This window comes from Triturus cristatus, chromosome 11 (assembly GCF_964204655.1).
Source record: "Triturus cristatus chromosome 11, aTriCri1.1, whole genome shotgun sequence".
Taxonomy (NCBI): domain Eukaryota; kingdom Metazoa; phylum Chordata; class Amphibia; order Caudata; family Salamandridae; genus Triturus; species Triturus cristatus.
Window position 1 is genome coordinate 393,956,065 of NC_140594.1, and position 15,751 is coordinate 393,971,815.

At 47.9% G+C, this 15,751-nt stretch overlaps 2 protein-coding genes across 2 annotated transcripts in view; one reads left to right on the forward strand and one right to left on the reverse strand.

Annotated features, from left to right (window-relative positions):
- The window catches only part of LOC146784262 (uncharacterized), a 179,824-nt gene extending 174,692 nt beyond the window's left edge, over nucleotides 1-5,132 (reverse strand). The window contains exon 1 of the transcript XR_014970806.1: nucleotides 5,068-5,132. The gene's annotated coding sequence lies outside the window, so the exon portion shown is untranslated. The remainder of the gene's footprint in view (nucleotides 1-5,067) is intronic.
- Nucleotides 1-15,751, forward strand: part of LOC146784261 (beta-1,3-galactosyltransferase 2-like) — a 250,783-nt gene that overhangs the window by 215,565 nt on the left and 19,467 nt on the right. The gene's annotated exons all lie outside the window — the stretch shown is intronic.

The following is a 15,751-nucleotide window of genomic DNA, read 5'->3' on the forward strand; positions in this document are numbered from 1 at the left end:
GATCGCTGCGTTGAATGGGGCCAGAGTATTCTCAAAACTAGACTTAAACAAAGGCTACCACCAGCTGGAACTACATGAACGGTCCAGGTACATAACGACGTTTGCGACACACCTGGGTCTGTATCGTATAAACGATTAAGCTTTGGCATTTCTTCTGCTGCGGAGGTCTTTCAGGAAGCAATACGCCAAACCATATGTCACATACCTAACACGCTAAACTATAGCGATGACATTCTTGTGTATGGGTCCAACGTCCAAGAGCATGACAAGGCCCTTGATAGAGTATGCCACGCTCTCTCGGACGCCAACCTGACATTGAACAAAGAGAAGTGTGAGTTCCATCGGTCCACACTCAAGTTCTTTGGGCATGTGTTTTCTGGAGCAGGGATGAAGCCTGACCCTGAGAAAGTGCTGGCTTTAAATGACACCAAGAGCCCTCAAGATGTGAGTGATGTCCGTTCCTTTCTGGGCATGGCCAGTTATTGTGCGAGGTACATTAAGGACTATGCTACCATCAGTCATCCACTTCGCACTCTCACCAAGCAGGGACAATTGTTCGACTGGACCCGTCAGTGTGAGCAGGCCTTTCAGGACATCAAACGGGCCGTTGAGACAGCTGACAACTTGGCATACTTTGACCCCAAACGGAAGACGGAAAAAACCGTGGACGCCAGCCCGGTGGGCCTAGGGGCGATCCTGGCTCAGTATGACCACGAGGAGGATCAGAGACATATCGTAGCGTATGCAAGTCGCAGTTTGTCTGACACCGAAAAGGCCTACTCTCAGCCAGAGAAAGAGAGTCTGGCGGTCGTCTGGGCCTGCGAACACTTCCACGTGTTCATCTACGGCAAGCACTTCACGATGGTGACAGATCACCAGGCGCTCGTCACCATATTTGGAAATCCACGGTCGAAGATGCCACCTCGGATAGAGCGGTGGGGCTTGCGTTTGCAAGAATACACCTACACCATACTGCACAAGCCGGGCAAGTCAGCCAACCCGGCCGACTACATGTCTCGCCACCCAAGACCTGCGCCGGCACCCAAGGCATCAATTGCTGAGGAATATGTCCACTTTGTCGTGGGCCAGGCCCAACCGCCGGCATTTCCCCTGGAGGCCATTCTGGAAGCGACGGCGCAAGACGTCATTCTTCAGAAAGTACTCAGTCGCCTGCAGACCAACAGGTGGAGAGCTGATGATGATGAGGACCCGGAAGATCTAGCTAGCAACCAAGAACTGCAGGCATTCAGACACGTGAGTGAGGAGCTGTCTGCCACCTCGGAAGGGCTTCTGCTAAGGGATCACAGGATTGTTATCCCGACGCGACTACGACAAGGGATTGTCAATCTAGCTCACGAAGGTCATCGTGGGGTAGTTGCAACGAAGCGGGCCCTGAGAGAGCGAGTGTGGTTCCCGTTATTAGATCAGATGGTGGCACGTACTCTCAAATACTGTCTGCAGTGTCAGCTTGTTATGTTATGTTATTTTTATTTGTACCGCGCACAGCTGCCCCAGCAAAGGGGCGTCCTGGCGCTTTGAGAAGGTGAACACAACACAGCACTAAAAGCGGACAAAAGGAGACGAGACACAACAGATAAGCTAAACAAATAAAAAGGTCTTGATAGCCCGTCTAAACTGAAGGAGCTCATCGATGGCCCGGATTTGTGGAGGAAGAGAATTCCACCAACTCGCTGCCAGGACTCGAAAGGAGCGGCCACCAATTCTGCTCAACCTAAAACGCGGGACCACTGCTAAGTTCTGGCCAAGCGATCTAAGAGTGCGAGAGGGGACATAGGGGATCAGCAATTTCTCCAAGATTTGTGGGGGAGTACCCTTTAGGATTTTAAATGCAAAGCAGAGAACCTTAAATCTAATCCTCTGCTGCACAGGGAGCCAGTGGAGAGAGCGCAGAGTATTGGGCACCGAGCATCGCCTAGTCAGACCTGTCACCAGTCGGGCCGCAGCGTTTTGAACCCGCTGGAGCCGCAGAAATTCTGACTGGTTTATCCCCGCCAGTAGGGAACTGGCATAGTCCAGCCTGGACAGCACTGATGCTTGGACCACCAGCTGTCTTGTGGGTGCATCAAAGAATTTGAGGATGGGTCGAAGTCCTCTGATGATGCCATAGCAAGAAGCCGCCACCTTCTTGGTATGACAGATGAAACTCAGAGAAGGATCAAGCCACACCCCCAAGTTTTTTATCTCTGCCGCTGGGAGGGGAGTCACACCCAACTCCGAAGGCCACCATTTGTCATCCCACAAAGCCACCTGTTTACCAACCACCATAATCTCCATCTTCTTGGTGTTTAACTGGAGACAGTTGGAATTCATCCAGTTAGCCACTTCCCGCAGACCATCACAGAACCTGGGAGCCTCCAGGTCTGAGTCCCCGCTCAGTGTGACCGCCAGCTGCGTGTCATCTGCGTAAGATACCATGGTCAGGCCCCACCGCTTGACGACCGCAGCCAACGGTCTCACATACAGATTGAAAAGGGTGGGACTCAGTGAAGACCCCTGTGGGACTCCCTGGTCTAGCGGGTAGGATGACGACTTACCGGGCGGGATCGCCACCTGGAATGACCTATCCGTAAGGAAGGAACGAAACCAGTGCAAGGCGGAGCCAGAAACGCCCACCTCCTCAAGACGCCGAATCAGAATCCCGTGCGAGACCGTGTCGAAGGCGGCACAGGAAGGAAGTCCCCCAGCTCCCTTGCGAATGACTGAATTACCCAGTGGCTTGTGGCAGGAACTTGCAATGGACTTCTATGGACCCCTTCAGTCAGGGAAACATGTCCTGGCAATTATGGACGAGTATTCGCGGTCCCCGATAGCCCAGTTTGTATCATGCACCAATGCAGCCAGCACTCTCGCGGTACTGGATGAAGTGTTCGCGGCGTGGGGTATTCCAAAGGTGCTCAAAACGGACAATGGCCCCCCGTTCAACGGACATGAGTTTAGTGACTTTGCGCGGCACATGAACTTCACGCATCGGAAAATAACGCCCTTATGGCCACAGGCAAATGGCACCATTGAAAGATTTATGGCCACTCTGAAGAAAACGTTTCAACAAGCGACCTGTGAGAGAAGGGACCTCCAGGTGGCTCTCAATGAGGTTCTCCGGGCCTATAGGACAACTCCCCATGCCACCACGGGTAAATGTCCTGCCACCCTAATGCTAGGAAGACCGATTCGGAATAGGATACCCACATGGGAAGGCGCTCTACGAGCAGTCTCACCGATTCACATGCATCAAGAGGTTGTGTCCGCAGATCGTCGTGGGAAAGAGAGAATGATATCGTATGCAGACGCCAGAAGGGGAGCACGATCACCTTCCTTCCATGAAGGAGACTGTGTCCTCGTCAAGCAGGAGCAACACCGAAAAACAGACTGCAGGTTCCGAGCTGAACCATTGACAATCACTCAGACGAAGGGTACCATGGTGACCGCAGAATCGGACAGTCGAAGAGTCACCCGAAATGCGTCTTGCTTTCAGAAATGCACGCCTGGTATGAAGGAGTCTCTTCAAAGACTGAGTGGGCAACCAGAGAGTGAGGTTCGAGGGCAACATGCTGGAGCTGCCGAGAGTCTGTGCCCTGGGCCGGGAGGAGATTCAGAGGTTGTGACAGGAACGATGTCACTGAGACCGAGACAGGACATTCGCAGGCCGCGACGACTGATAGAAGAACTATAAACAAGTCAGTCATTTCTTTTCGTTTGTTAAAAAGGGGGAAGATGTAGAGGGTCAGCGGTATAGTTGTTGGGCTGGGTGGAGCTAGGTGGGCGAGAGGAAGAGGAGGAGCTAGGACAGGACGCGGGCAGATAGAGTAGGGACAGGGAAGGTGATGGATGCAGTCTAATAAAGTTAGACGTAGACCGAGTCCTGGTGTCTGTCGTTATTGCTGCTGGACATCACAGCCAGTAGTGAGGTCCCTGCTCCTTGGCATTCCACCATACTGCACAGCACACCGGAGCATGATCCAACAAGAATCTAGCCAAGTGGGTCATCCGGCAGCCAGGAAACAGGCAATTCAGTCATTAAGATTCTGTCCAGCCTGCTGTGCGTGTTGTGTGTCGGTGTGGAACATGTGTGAGCCTATGTGTCTGGTGTTGCAAACGCCAGACATCCCATAGCCCAGATCCCTCATCACACTCTGTAATTGTTTAGTCATATGCTGCTTAGTGCCCGCTCTCGGCAGGTGTCGGTCCAGGTCAGGATCTAGTAAAAAATAATTATTATTGTAAATAATATTTTCTAGCAATGTGACTTATTGCAATTTAAATACACATGTCTCCATGTATATTCGAACACCTGGTAAGTCTAATTCCCCAATCTCCAACGACACCACTACATAATGTATTAAATATTGTTCAAAACAAATTTCAGTTCATTTCTAAAATGGTGCACTTCACCAGTCATACTCAATGAGAGAAATTGTTCACACACAGTAATGTATTGGAGTTATGAAAGATTTTCCTAATTTCCATTTTAGAAAGCATTTGTCCTTCAGTGTTTTATCGCACAAATGAAAGCTCTGAAAATATTCAAACCAAAGCATGCAAGATGCTGGATGTATTGTTAATTGTTAGAGAGAGGAAGCAGACATTTTATGTCAAGACCCGAGGCTCATATTATGCTTTCCAATCTTGCTTTAATGTAATAGCAGCCAAGATAAACTGATAAAATTACAGATCCCAGAAGGCCAATCAACCCGTTGAAGAAATGGGAAACTATGGAATCAACAGCAACAACCAATGAATATACAGCCTCAGGTATAACGACAGCTCTGACAGCGAACAGTCCTCTTTTCTTGCTGCTTGCAGTCAAGATAAGTACTCTCTTGTTATTAATATTTTATCGTATTGTACTATTGTGCTATTGGTTTATCTATTGGTCCGGTTATACTATTGTATTTGCTGCCGCTACCTTCCATTGCACTTTATGCCCCTCTCTCGCCGCCCACATTTGCTCCTTAGCGTTCCCCACGCATTGGGCGCTCCCGGCCACTCGTGCGAATTGTCGGTTGACTTGACGCGACGCGAGGCTGCCATTTGCTGTCTTTTGCTCACCTCAGCTGTGTCCGTACTGAAGCGCCTCCCTCGCTCCATTTTCAGTTATCGGAGCATGGTTTCTGTGGATGCGCCTGCTCCGGTTTGAGTCCTGCCCCTTTGGGGAATGTTTTTTTCTGTCTTCCTGGGTAGGTTTTCTTTTGAGTTCATGCCCACTGGGTGGCTCTCATTTCAGGCTCTAGTTTAACCCTTCACTGCCTGCTTTTGTTTCTATCGTGTATAATTATGGAACTTGACAGTTCTCAGAGCTTGGATATGCAAAACGAAGAAGGGGTTGCATTTAAGAATGACTTGAATGTTTTTTTTTAAATTCATCTGTTGAACATGCTGTTGAAGCATCTATTAAGTGTTTTTCCAAAGATATGGAAAATTCAATGTTGTCTCTTATGCCCAAAGCTTTGACCCAGTCTGCGGGGGTTAACAGAAAGAGGGAATTGGTACCGTCCAGCGCTAAAGGTGATATTTCCATTGCGTCACGAATATCGAATGAGGTTTCCTTTACCAAGGTTGAGGTTGTAATGCCTCCCAGGCCTCCTTCTAAGGAGGGGATTGCTGTTTCTGATGGCAAATGTAAATCTAAAACAAAATATGCTGAGGCACCTGAAAAATTGATAATTTCCCAGATTTTGGACACTGATGATTATCTTGGTGATGCAGCTGATTTATTTGACTTTGATGCCAATGATCCTTCTCCGCCTAAAAAAGCTAAAACAGATTATTTTTTCTCCAAATCCATTCTGGATGAGGAAGGTACTCTCATGTTTGATCCTATCTCCATTCGCCATCCATATTCCACGGAGTGGTTTCCCGCTTCCCATGTTTGCGAATACATCTCAGCTAGACTGCGTCTGCCTTTAGACAAATCCACCAGGTCCAAACTCAAGTCCGAATGCCCCAAACCTTCCCTTTCTTCCAACATTACTATTACTCCGACTATTGATCAGCCCGGCGAACGACCATCGCAATGCATGCGTCACATCGCATACGTTTACATCGCGTGCCGTCACAACGCACGCGACTTTACGACGCGTGCGTTCACTATACACAACGTTACATCGCAGGCATCGGGACACGGACGGCGGGGAGACGACGCTGGAACCTTGTCGAGAGACAGGTAAGGTCGACGCTGTACTCGGGCTGTTTTATGGTTTAGGGTAGTTTATGGGGAATGTAGTGGAGGGGAGGGTTTTAGGCTTATGGGCTTAGGGTTAATAGTTGCATATGGTGGTGTTTTAGGCTTTAGGGTTAGGGCTTAGGGTTAACAGTCATATATGGTAGTGTTTTGGGATTTAGGGTTAGGGCTTAGGGTTACGAGTCGTATATGGTAGTGTTTTAGGCTTTAGGGTTAGGGCTTAGGGTTAAGAGTAGTATATGGTAGTGTTTTAGGCTTTAGGGTTAGGGCTTAGGGTTAGGAGTCGTATATGGTAGTGTTTTAGGTTTTAGGGTTAGGGGTTAGGGTTAGGAGTCGTATATGGTAGTGTTTTAGGCTTTAGGGTTAGGGTTTAGGGTTAATGTCAGTGTATGGTACTGTTTTGCCTTAACTGTTTACGCCTTAGGGTTGAGGGAAGTGTCAGGGCGTTGTACTGTGTTTGGGGGGGCGTTACAGAGGATTTTGCGGTGTGATAGAATGCGTGGTCTTTGTGTGCATTGTAAATGTCTTTTGCATGCGTGTGAAGGCGGAGTGCGATGTAATGGTTTGCGTCGTGAATACATGCGATGTAACGGTGCGTGCGATGTGAGGAATGAGATGTAGTGGTGTGCGTTGTGTTTGTTTGCGTTGAATCGTCATACATCCATCAGCCCTTGCTAACCTTCTTTTCCAAATTTGGCAAGGATCCACGTAAGGGTGTGGATAAGGCTTGGTCTACTTGTCAGGACAAGTTGTTGGACGTTGTTGGTCTTCTAGCCCGTATTTTTGACATGGCGGAACCTGCTTGTTTAGATGGCACTGATCTGGACCCCAATGATTTCTCCTTATGGGTTCAAAGAGCTTCCTGTCTCCTTGGTAATGCCAACTCAGCAATTATCCACAAACGTCGCAAGGGCCTCCTAATAAAGTTGGATCCAAAGTTGGCTAACTTGGCTACTTTAGATCCCGGCATTAAGGCCGATGGTCTCTTGTTTGGTGACTCTTTGGTAAAGGATCTTAGCAAGTTTGTCACAACTTTTGAGTCTATCGACAAGGCTCAACAATCTTTATGGTTTAACTCTTATTATTGAACAATGTAGGAAACAAGCTTGCATTAAACGGGCCACACAGAGTCCACTGTTGATACTAATAAGTGCATTGTTATTACAAAAATCTACCAATAACTGGTACAATCCCGCCCACCACCCCAAGAAAGAAAAAAAAGGAAGAAAACACAGAGAGAACCACCCCCCCCCCCCCCGGTCCATTCCTTCTATGCGGCGCTGCACAAAGCAGAGTGTCGTTCATAAAGCTAGGCCAGCCTATGTGAGGGGTCCAGTGCAGTTGGGCATAAGAGGCGTAGGTATCTCGGGCAAGACAGCTTCCAGAAATCTTGTGCAAGCAGAGCGAAGAATGGCTGCCAAAGATCGCTAAAGGAGGAGCCTTTCCCGGCCAGGGTAAGAGAGATCTTTTTCATGCCCAGTATGTGACACAATCACTGATGCCACCCTGTATGTGCAGGAATGCGAGGGGTTCTCCAATTAATTAATATGTTCTGAATGGCTGTGCCCAGTGCTATGGCTATCTGCTTCCCCCGCCTAGATTTCAAAGGGTAGGTAAGCAGATTTGGTACCCCCAACAGGACATATGCAGGAAGCCTAGGGATTTCGATGTCAAGGTGTTTGTCAACATCATCAAGTATTTGCATCCAGTAAGTCCGGAGATGTTCGCATTCCCATAGAAGGTGAACCAGTGTGCCCCTCTTCCCACACCCGCTCCAACAGTCAGGCTCTGTGTCGCGTCAGCTTGGTGGAGTCTCTCTAGGGTGTAGTACCAGTAATAGACAAGCTTGGTGAATGTTTCAGTAAGACCTACATGCGTTGCTGTGTGGCTTGCTCTGTAGCATGCACCCTCCCACTCCTTGGGACTAAGACTACGTCCAAGATCCTTCTCCCAGTGCGTGCGTCCTGCATGATAAGTGTGGGCATTTCAGGACAAGAGCTTCTTATACAGATCCAAGATCAGCTTCTTGTCTGAAGACCGTGTGATGAGCCACCGTTCATAGGGGGTGAGAACCCTAGTCACCTGCGTTCGATTACCAGGATGCATAGCCCAATGTCGCACCTGTACGTAGTGCAGACGTTCGGATTCTGGTAGGCCGTAATTGTCCCTGAGTTGCGAGAAGGGTATAATGTCACCATTATCAAATAAGAGGCCTAAGGCTCGGGATCCGGCCTTTCTCCACAATAGAAAGGACTGCTGGTCCATCCCGGGGCTAAAGTCAGGATTATCAAAAAATGATGTAAGTGGAGAAGGGAAGGTTGTTAGGTCATGGAGCGTGTTGGTCCGATCCCAAACTGTAAAGGTTGTGCATGTCACCTGTGAAGCGTATAAGTTGGGACGGTGGAATTTCCAGAGAAAGGGAATTTTCATGAGAGACGTACCAGCAAATGCACGATCTTGAAAAAGCCAGTGTTTCTCAGATTCAGCCCTGCTCCATTTGACCAAGTGTCGAAGTTGTGCGGTGTTATAATACAGCGTATGATCCGTAATCCCAAGGCCCCCTTGGTGAGAAAGGAGGAAGTTGACTAACCGTTTCATTCTCGGCTTGCGCCCTTGCCAAATAAAGAGAGAGAGTTCCGATTGCACCTTATGCAGCCAACCGGTAGGGGGCGGCAAGGGGAGCGTCTAAAAAAGCTACAACATTTTGGGGAGGATCATCATTTTAAGTGCTGCGACATGCCCCAGCCACGAGATCTGATAGTGTTTCCATCTCCGAAGCTCGGTGCGGATGTGTGCGTGGAGTTGGGAGTAGTTAGCCATCCTCATGCCCTGCAAGATCGGGGCCAATTGGATACCTAAATAAGGGACGACATCATCAGACCACTGCAGGGGGCCTAGAGCCTGAAGATCGGCCCGCTCTTGAGGCGACAAAGAGAGATTCAATGCTGTAGATTTTGTCAGGTTAACCTTAAACCCGGAGGTGCTCGCAAAGGTATCTAATTCCCCCAAAATGGTCCCCAAGGCCATCCCAGGGTTTGCTAGGGTGACCAGCACGTTGTCCGCACATAGACTTATCGTGTGGGTGTCCCCTCCGAAGCGAATGCCAGTGATCTGAGGGTGGTCCCTGACTCTCTGCACCATGGGTTCCATGTGGAGGACAAAGAGCAAGGGCGACAAGGGGCACCCCTGCCTCATGCCTCTACTAATAGGGAATGGGGTGGACGTGTGACCGTTGATCCGTACTGTGGCTGCGGGAGACCGGTAGCAGTTAAAAATGTGCAATCTGCATCTTTTCCCCTATGTCAATGCGGACCGTTCCCTGTTTGAGATAGGGCCAGTGGACCTGATCAAAGGCTTTCTCCGCATCTATGGTTAGGAGCATATAGTCTCCAGGGATGCGGGAGGCCTTTTCTATGAGGTGTATGACACGTTTAGTGTTGTCACTCATCTGCCTCAGTGGGATGAATCCAGCCTGATTGGGGTCCACAAACCCTGGCATATGGGGGCAAGCCGGGTGGCCAATATTCCAGTATAGAGCTTCAGATCAATGTTCAAGGGCGAGATGGGCCAATATGACCCACAATTCATCTTGTCCTTCCCCGACTTAGGGATGACAGCTATCGCTGCCTCCAGCATGGAGGAGGGAATCGCTCCATGTGCCGCAAAGGAGTTGAAGAGCCGGGTGAGCAGGGGTGTGAGCGTTGAGTAAAACTGCTTATAAAAGCTGCGATGTAGCCATCGGGGCCAGGCGATTTGCTCCAACTTCAAACGAGCAATAGCTGCTATGATTTCCTCCGGTCTAATCTCTCTCTCTATATGAGCCGCCTGATCCGGTGTCAGGGCAGGAAGGTGAGCGTGGGCTAGGTAAGCATCTATATCCACCCTCTCCAAAGGCTGTTCGCCATAAAGTTGAGCATAAAAGTTGCAGAAGATCTCGGCAATAGCCGCATCGTCCGAGCATAACACTCCTGCATGGTCCCTAATCTCCTGAACTCCCTCGCGCTGTCGAACCTCCTGGAGCTTATGCGCGAGCACTTGCCCACATTTGTTCCCGCCAGCATAGAAGGAGTGCCGCAGATGCATTGCAACATATTCCGCCTTGTCACGGTTAATGGCAGCCAGCTGTGCCAGAGCTGCAGTTAGCTGTCACCATGTGCTGGGTGCGCTGATGCATCTGCTCCAGTTCTCGCACCTTCTGTGTCAGTTCCTCCCTTTTCGTTTTACAGTCCGCGTTGTTTGCCGAAGAGATGTCGATGACTTCTCCTCTAATAACTGCCTTAAGGGCCTCCCATCGAGTAGCTGTGTCAGGACTATCATTGTGTAATAAATAGTCCCCTAGTGCACGCTGTATCTGTGCAACCGTGTCCGGTTGATACAATAGGGTGTCGCGGAAGCGCCAATGTCTGGTCGGTCGCCGAATCTGTGGAAGGGCTAATGTAACCGCCACTGGGGCGTGATCGGACAGAGCCGCCACCAATATGTCAGCCAAAAGCCTTCAAACCCAGAAAGTATTTTAGTCTGGCATATGTTTTGTGTGCGTTAGAATAGTATGAGAATTCTCTTTGACCGAGGGTGATGTTGTCTCCACAAGTCTGTAAGACCTAGGTCGTGTAGTCTGGTGAACCCTGTAGACGAGAGAGCGCCAACCTGACTTGTGCGCTGTGCCGATCTGTCTAAGTCATTGTCGAACACCAAGTTGAGATCTTCCCCTATCAGTATGTGATGCTCCTGGGTTGCCGTAGCTTCAGTGCAAGAATCGATCCTGACCCTCATTAGGTGCATAGATACACCCCACAATTAGAGTGTGGCCCCCTATGGTAAATTGATAAGTGAGACGTCTGCCCTTTATCTCAACCCCTCTCTGCACCACCTTCCCCTGAAAAGCCCTTGAGACCAAAATAGCCACCCCTGCGTTCTTGGAGGGTTTGAAGGAAAAGAATTGTGTTGGGAAGGCACGAGACCTAAGCCAATGGCAATCCTTAGGGAGCAGGTGTGTCACTTGAAGTAGGCAAATATCCGCCCCTGTACTCTCTAGATAGGAAAGAAGTGCCTTGTGTTTAATGGGGTTATTGAGCCCTCTCACATTAAGAGTGAGAATCTTAACTGAGGATGGTGGCATCTAGTACCTAGAGATGGGGGTGTCGCCGATCATGAGCATCGGGAGTGCAAAAACCCAGGAAAGGCCTATAAGGGACAACCCTCAACGCCTGCACAAGAACGAGGAAGCAATCGTACCCCATTGACCGGGGGCCCCCCAGGAATCAACCATCTTTAAAGAAAGGTTTTCTCTCAACATGTTTTTGGACGGGTGCCAGAGGTTCGTTCAATTCCAATGCCAATTATCAGGAATTCAAGCCCCAATTCGACCCCCAAAGAGGCCGAGATTTCAGGGGCCGTGGACAAAAGAACTTCCGGAACAATTTCCAACAAGGTAAGTCCCTCAGTTCCTCCCCCCGTTGGGGGCCATCTAAAATTGTTCCTCCCAAAATGGCGATCCCTGACTGCGGACCCTTGGGTCCTAAACTCCATCCAAGGCTATCTTATAGAGTAGTATGCTCCACCTTTCCAGGCAGTTTTTCCTCCTCCTCTCGTCTTTGCAAACGATTTGTCAAATTTCATCTCAATAGAGGTCCAATCACTTCTCCAGAAACAGGCAATACAGATTGCCCCTCTAGATCCTTCAGGGTTCCTCAGTTCCATCTTTTTGGTTAGAAAGAAAAACAAGAAAATGCGTCTGTTCATAAACATGAAATGGTTCAACCAGTTTGTGGTCTATTGCCACTTCAAAATGGAGACCATCATTCATCTCAGAGATTCCCTTCGTTTAAATGATTGGATGGTCAGAATAGACTTACAGGACGCTTATCTCACTAATCCGATTCATCGTGCCCACAGGAAATTTCTCCAATTTCAATAGCTAGGAGTGACTTACCAATTCTGCTCTCTCCCTTTCGGTCTGTCATCAGCACCATGGTGCTTTACAAACATTATGAAACCAATGGTGACTTATCTGAGGTCTCTCGGGATCATATTGATTATCTATCTTGACGACATCCTGTTTATGAACTTGGACAGGCAGACTCTGGTATCTCATTGTAACATTACTCACTCTCTACTTTCAGACCTGGGTTTTCTTCTAAACCTCGAAAAGTCTATGCTCATTCCTTCTCAACAAATCGAGTTCTTAGGTTTTCTCGTAGATTCTTCCACCGCTTCCTTTCATCTCCCTCAGTCAAAGGTATGAGCTATAAAATCAGAAATCACCCAAGTGGTTCGGAACGCCTTGATTTCCCTCAGGTCTCTTGCAAGAATCGTAGGTCTTTTATCCGCCTCCATTCAGGCAATCTTTCCAGGGCCTCTTCATTATCGGGCCCTCCAGCACCTAAAGATTCGACATCTGCGTCAAGGCCTGGCTTACTCCGACCTTATTTTTCTAGATCAAGAGTCCCGTCTAGAACTTCAATGATGGATAGACCATTTAGATGTGTGGAATGGCAGAACCATCTTTGCGTCAGCCCCAGATCTTGTATTAGAATCCGAAGCAAGCCTGACAGGTTGGGGCGCTCGGTGTAGTACAATCTTGACTGGAGGTACATGGTCTTTAGAGGAGTCACAGTTGCACATAAACTGTTTTGAGATGCTTGCAGACTCCTTTGCTATCAGAAGCCTCACAAAGAACAAAGTTGGCTGTTCTATCCTCCTTCGTATTGTCAATGTTTCGACGGTGCGTTACATCAACCGTCTAGGTGGCACCAAGTCCAAGCCCCTTGCGGAGTTAGCAAAGTACCTTTGGGAATTCTGTCTTTTCAACAAGATCTCTGTCAGAGCGAAATATCTCCCAGGTAATCTCATTTCCATAGCAGACTGGCACTCTCGTTACCTATGAGACTCCAGTGATTGGAGGCTTCTTCCATCCGTCTTTCAATCTCTGTTTCAAAAATGGGGCCCTTTGTGCATTGATCTCTTTGCCTCTTGCCTCAATTCCCAACTTCCACGTTTCTTCAGTTGGAGTCCGGATCCTTTGAATCTTGCCACAGACACGTTTCTCCAGGACTGGTCTCCTCATCTCAATTACGCCTTTCCTCCTTTTTTCATGATCAACAGAGTCCTTGCTCAGACCAGGCGCCAACTTGCCTCTCTGGTAATTGTGGTCCCCTTTTGGCAGACCCAGATTTAGTTCCCATCTCTCCTGGAGATGACGGTGGACTTCCAGGTTCTTCTTCCTTCCTGTAGCAATCTCCTTTTAGACCCCTTGGGTCAACCACACAATCTCATTCTGCACAATTCCTTTGTCCTGTCCGCGTGGAAGGTCTTGGGTCTGATCTCTCTGACCACCTCATTTCGGAAGAGGCTTCTCTCTTCATTAGCAGAGCTTGGGCCCCACCCACAACTAAAGCTTACAAGTCAGCATGGCCTTTATAGGCAAGCTGGTGTTTGGGAAAATGTATTGATCCCTTTTCAGCACATTTAAATTACATTGTCAATTTTCTGGCTTCCGAAGCCAGTTCAGGTAAGTCTTATAGAACAGTTAACCTGTGTAGATCAGCGATTTCCCTTAACCACTGTCCTATTGAGGGCAAACCAGCGGGTGAGCACCCCCTTATTTGTCGTCTTGTAAGAGGCGTTAAGTTTTCCAAACCTCCTTTAGCTAAGTACTCTAAGTTATGGGACGTGAATTTGGTACTCAAACTCTTTTCTGATTGGCCAGATAATGCAGATCTTTCATTGAAAATGCTTTCAGCCAAACTAACAATGCTGTTGTGCCTGGTGCCTATCAAACGTGTTGCTAATGTCAAGGCTATGGATGATTGCTCTCGTCAGTTGACCCCTTCTGGTGTGTTGTTTCACATTAATAGATGTGCAAAAACTAATTTGAACACTGCTTTTTATCCCTATTTTCCTGCTCAACCTAAACTATGGGTAAGTCAATGCCTCAAAGTGTATGAACAATGGACCTTTGATCTCAGAACATCCTTCCATTCCCAACTTCTCATTTCTTTCCGCAAGCCTCATAATCCTGTTTCTTCTGCCACTTTAGCCCGTTGGATTCGCTGGGTCTTGTCCCTTGCTGGTATTGATGTTTCTGTGTTCGGGGCCCATTCCACCAGGGGAGCCATGGCCTCCAAAGCTTTTTGGGCAGGCTCCAGGTTGGAGGATATTCCGAGATCGGCGGATTGGTCCAATGACAATGTGTTCCGAATGTTTTATTGCAAACCTGTCATTTCTGCTGCTTCTTTACTTGTTGATATGCTTTGAACAAGCATAATATGAATCTCCGGTTGTAGTGAAGACATGGGATTAACTGCGGACATTGCTAAAGTTAGCATAAGTTAGCATATGCTTGGAAGCCATTCTGCCGCTTTTTGCACACAACACTACATGGCTCTGTTCTCATAGATACTCTACTTGCGCCTCTTCACATGAGAACTGTTTGCCTTTCACATATCTAGCTGTACACCGTGCTCTTCGTCTGCACAGCGTGTACAAGGTCGAAAAACAATGTGGGCTGTTGATTCACTTTGGTCAGTCCCACGCCCATAGACATAACATGAAACACAGCTGCACAACTGAAGCTTGCGTGCTTTTTAATGTAACATTACATGCATGAGAAGGCACTTGGAGAAAACTTTTCCAACGAAGAAGAGCTATGCTTGTCCTGAGATGTAATTCATTGCATCTAATCTTGGAGGTATGGGGTCACCCTGATAAAGCCTAGAGGTCTTCTATAATTATTTTAAACTAGATCATAGCATGGGGAGGGTGGTAAAGGCGCTATAGTCCTGTTTCCACTGTCATTATAATGTCATTTCCCCTTTTGTGCTTTATGGAATTGTAACAATGCTGATTATATTGTTCTTATGCATTTTGCTGCTAGTATTGGCTCATGTACTGCATTATAGAGCACGTTAGTTAAAATAAACATTTTAAACTATACTGTGTCTTTGTTTACTCACGTTGTGGACAAGTATGAGTCTTTGAGCGAAAGAGTGTTCTTGTTTCCCACTATTCCTTAGAGGAACTAAGTGGCTTGTTCTAGGTTGTCTAATCATTGGTAGCTTTGCTGTAGTACGGAAAACAAATGAGACACTATTGTTAGTCGGATTGGGGTTCTGAGGTGGGTTTTTTGGTACACCACAATACCCCGAGGTCCTGGTTTCCTGCGCATAGTTCTGTATATGAGCAGAATCCCTGCAACATGGTGATCCTAACGTTTGGTCTGGTACTTATTTACGAGACACTTTAGTTGTGCTTGTACTTGTCCACGATACTCTCGCTCCTGTTTTCCGAAAAACAGCTGTGACGGCATAACCTACCTGTATTGATGTTTTTATAGGTTCTGAAGAAATATAAACTCCTTCTCAGGGGTCTCACTGATACTTAGTCCATTCAAACCAATAATAGAGAATTTGGCACAGAAGCTGAAATATAAAAGAACATTTTTATTAAACTCAAATGAGTGTGACTACGTCACACAGAAGCCGTAGCAACTGAATGAGGTAGTCCATAGAATGGTCTTACTTCACGTCTTATATACTCTTTATCCTGCCCCAG